Source organism: Lygodium microphyllum, chromosome 5 (assembly GCF_053477565.2).
Source record: "Lygodium microphyllum isolate KBCC chromosome 5, Lygodium_microphyllum_v1.1.10, whole genome shotgun sequence".
NCBI lineage: Eukaryota > Viridiplantae > Streptophyta > Polypodiopsida > Schizaeales > Lygodiaceae > Lygodium > Lygodium microphyllum.
The window spans coordinates 107445653-107450698 of NC_141139.1; positions in this window are offsets into that span (position 1 = coordinate 107445653).

Genomic DNA, 5046 nt, shown 5'->3' on the forward strand with positions numbered 1-5046 from the left:
AATATGGGCCCTCTAACAAGACTGATGAAAAGTAGGGCCACTTTTTAGTCCCCCAAAATCACAATGATCCATAGAATTGATATAACTATATATAACAACATGCAATATGATACCTCTCTAGTTGAGGAGTTACTTGCCAAATCATGATCAACTATTTGAGAGAGGTCTTACAAAAGAAAATCATTGAGAATGACCCTAGGCAAACTTATAAAGGGAGGATCTTTTTATTATTACGATGCATGAGAGTATCCCACAACTTAGCTTTTCAAAAGATAGAGAGTCTGTAAGTGTTGAGAAGATCATAGATGTTGTTTTGAAGTTGAAAGTTATTCACTTGCCACATTCCCAGAAATGGATTTACAACTATCAATCCCTATTAATAAAGTCAAAATGCTTGTGTTGTGCTCCATAAAGGAGCAATAAGTCCTACAAAGAGAGACATGGTTTGAGCAAAGATAATCTTCCTTCATAAAATAGTAGTGAATTAGTCTTCTCTTTCAAGACATCAACATAAGGGTTATCATCCTCAAGAAGATCATCTACTATTGGATCTTTACCGTCATAGGTTAAATCAAGTTGCCTTTCAATATATCTCACTAGTTGAAATGCACCAACTCAATTCAAACTTCTCGTAAGAAGGTCTATGAGGATGAGAAAAGAAGACATGTGGAGTTTGATACAGGTGGATGGATTTTCTTGAAGGTTCCTGTAGCACATACATCTAGTTATAATCACTAAGTAACTAAAAAAACAAAGGTATTGTCAATAATGTCTACACTTGTATGGCACTTAATCATTATTGTTGTACTCATTCATTTTGAATAAAACCTCCCATAATGTCATGCATGATCTACACTAATACCACATTGCCATCTAATAGCCATCCTACATTTGTTGCAATGGTACACTATTTTTCAAATTCATGAACACATCTTGATCATTTTCTTGAGAATTATTAGAACTATATGTTGACATCTAAATAATGAATCAAGGAGCTAAAAAATACAAGGGTGAAAAGTTTCTCTTAACAAAGGAAATTGAAGGTTTATTTAGATAGTCAAAACTTCAACATTAAATAAGGTTATCCACCTAATGCATCTTGAAAAAGTTAGAAGTTAGCAATACTCTTTACTATAATAAGATGTCATCCTATAGATACATGCCTTATCAATCTTTTTTGCATCATCAACCTGAACTTGTGTATGTCAAATTACAAATGAGCTAAAACTTATTGTAAGAAAACTCTAATATTGGTAGACAATACTTCTGATTATATTATCCTTTTCATATATATGCTTATAACATATCTTCTTGAACTTTGCTTGCCCCTTGAATTTCCCATTTATTTTAGGATATTTGGTAGTACTTAAATTTACTATTGTATCCAACCCCTTTAATATACATCTAGAAAAATATTATTAGATTTTCAATTTCAATCACTTATGTATTGGCTACTAGCATGCCATATGATTAGTAAACATTCTCTACAAATAGATGTCTCAAGAGTCCTAATCATCGTCTTTTTTTGTATAAATCTTTAAGTCTTACTGAGCCTATCGACTAATGGCATTATGACAGTGATTAGAAATATGCAGTCCAATAATAAAATCTATATACATACTTTTTCACTTGCCATTAGAAATCTCTTAGGGATGAAAAAGCATATCTTCCTTTAGTCACTCAACTTTATTAACTTGAAACTTTTGGAATAAGGAAAACAGTATGTTACTCAATACCAAATAGTATGTTACCATAATGTTCTCCTTATGCATTGTGTCCAATAAGCATGTCAACTTACATATACATAGGTCTTTTCTTATACTTGAATGACTTGCACTATAATTATTATAAAAGCATAGAGATTTGGCACCATGTGTCTGAGTTCTTTAGTACACATGCCAATCCTTTTAAAGCAAGTACCCATCATAGATCCTAAAATTCTTCCATCAATTGACCTCATTAATTGTAAGAGAGGATCCATATGCAGAATATATAGCTTCTACATAGCTTGGTGAGGGTTTTTTTATAAAAAAATTCCACACCGTTTCATAAGACTATTGATACTCATATTTACTTATATCACTTATCTACTCTTTCATTGGGCTATGTAGACATTCTAATAGATCACTTATTTAATCTTTCATTTGGTTATGTATGCCACACGTAGGACATTAGATGGACACCTAATTATTGAACAGTATTGACCAAATTAGCTAGTTGCCTCTCATCTACTTACCTCATGTTCCTCCCATATCAATCATACAGTCACTCTGCCAACCTTGAAAGCAACAAATGCAAGATCATAAGATATAGTGAACCTACCAACTCACCTCCTTTTTTGAATGAAAAAACTTGATGATTTATTTATAGCCACACAATCCATGCAATGATCCATGAGTCATAGCTCTACATCCTTGCAATGGCCTTTTACTCACCGAGAGAGAGAGAGAGAAGGCAATGAAGAAGATGAGGAGAAGAAGATTAAAAAGGAAACTTCACATGCACTAGTACCTCGCTATCTCTCAACTCACTCCTTAGTACACACTCTCTCTATTGTCCTTCTCACCATAAGTGGATAAGGAAAGAGAAATAAGAATGGGTGAGAGCTTCGCTACTCCACTCCCTTGCCCTTATACTCTCACCATCCTTCTATATTTCAATCTCACGTAAATAAGAAAAATGAATAAGTAAAAGTGTAGAGACTCAAATTTGCACACACATGAATAGCTTGATCCATTTAGTTACATCCTTTTAATTAAGAAATTATGGTTTCTACCCCTTTTGGGCGTCCTATCCACCTCATGGGCTTGTGTTCGGTCTTTGACGTATCACATACTTCTACTAATGTTTTTTAACTAGACTAAGGTGAAAAGTTGAATATGAAACTTATTCCAACCCCTTATTTCAACCCTCACATGCTTTGCATATTGGTGATTCTATATGAAATAATAAATTTTGGATGGAAATGAGACAAATTCTCACAATTGGTACAATGATATCCTAGAATTGTAAGGGTCCAAAAAGAAATTTAACAAACATAAAAAATGAATATGTCTCCAATTATCATTCTCTATACTTTATACTTGATCTTGCTTCCATTATATTTAGAATTTTTGTTTACACTTTTTAGCATTGACATTATCCCTCTCCTAGAGAAGTGTCAACCCCATAGCACTCACATCTGAGGTAGAATGTTGTGGGTTGTGTTGAAGACATGAGATACTAGGAGACTTTGATGATGAGGTGGTTGTCTTGGAGGAGTGGCAGTTGTCATTGAAACTGAGACAAGCATTGCAATTAAGTGGGCTTGATGTTGTGGTATTATGGAGAGAAATTGTTTTTATCACATTTGCTAATGAAGGGGTACCTACTACTAGTTGCCATGGAGATTTGTTGAAAGAGTAAAGGTAAGAAAAAGAAAAAAGTGCAAGTAAATTATGTTGATGAATTCTCCTTGACGAGTCTTTAGCGAGATCTAAAACATATTTCTTTCTTCATGATAAGGCTACTCCAAACAGCAAGTTGAGCATGATCTTATCTTGGAGTTATCACTTTGGCAATGATACCATATGGGAGTGTACAATGGATTAGGATCATGAATAGTGAGAGAGAAGGGAAGAGAAACATTGCAATGAAAGAAGATAATGAAAGACTTATGCTAGAAGGCACCATTGAAGATAGAGAACATTTGTTGAAAGTTTATATGTATTAAAATTTGTTCCAAATAAGACTAATGCTGGAAGGAAATATTGAAGATAGAGGAGATTTCTTGAAAGTTGAAGTATGTTGAAACCTATAAAAGATAATTCTTGAATGTTGAGTGTGTTGAAACTTGAAAATAATGACAGTCAACTATAGAAGCAATATAAATAGCCAAAAAGGAGAATGAAACTAGTTCATGAGTGCTACCAATAATGCCAAAAGATATTGGCCTATTATATATTTTAAATGAAATAATGTAATGACTATCAAAAATTTACATTGCTATAAAGTGATGTTGATCACCCTTGTGTAGTGTCAACTAACACTGTAGCCACTGAAAAAGAAATGTAGAGGGTTACAAAACACTCAACTACCGATTTGAACACACCTTAAACTAACTGAGAAATAAATGCATACTCTAGAAAGAGTTGCCTTATCCTTCAAACATCATCATAGACTCAATGGTAGCAATGAAATCATTATTTTGCTTATCCTCCAGCAGTTGAAAGACCTTCTTAGTGGGAGGTTCTACATACATTACACCCTATCCTTTAAGTTAAACTTGAGCTCTTATAATTGGATCAACTTCTCAATTTTTGGTTTAACTCTTGCAACTTGCAAATTAGAATGCCATCCCCAAAGATCAATAGAAGGGATTTAAAAATATGACCTATAGACTTTACAATTGTATACAATAGTTTTCTCCCTGATTGACCTTTATCTCTTCTAAAGTTTTTGGTAAACTTGGTGACTACCTCTATAAAATTATGCCAATTAATGATAGGGTCTACCATACACAAAGAGATATTACTCCATATATTCTTGGGATTTCAAATGTATTTCTTATCTGAGAAGAAAGAGGTAGTCAACTTGAAGGGGGCAAGGCTACTAAAGGTGGGTCTAAGTATATTTGTTGGAATGTCATCAAAAGTGCGACATGGTCTGAATCAATTATAGCACATACTACATCCAATGAGAGTTTAGAAAAAAATAGTTGCCCTTGATTGAAGCATCTAATGAGAGTTTTGAAGAAAATTAGTTGCCCTTGCTAGAAGCATCTAGTGAGAGCTTAAAAGAAAACTAGGTGCCCTTACTAGAGGCATAGATGAAAACTGTCTTATAAGTATGCACCTTGGATATGTATGAAGCTATAGAAGAATCTTCTCAAAATGAAGATAGAAGAGAATTGGATACAAATGAGCTTGTGAGTTCTTCTCGTGGTTGGAGATAGAATGGGCATTGCCTTCAGCATACAACCTAGAGGGAAATGGAAAGAGCAAGAGGTGACACTCACCTATCATTAAGGCATTAGCAAAATCATGTGGACACAATATTACCATATGC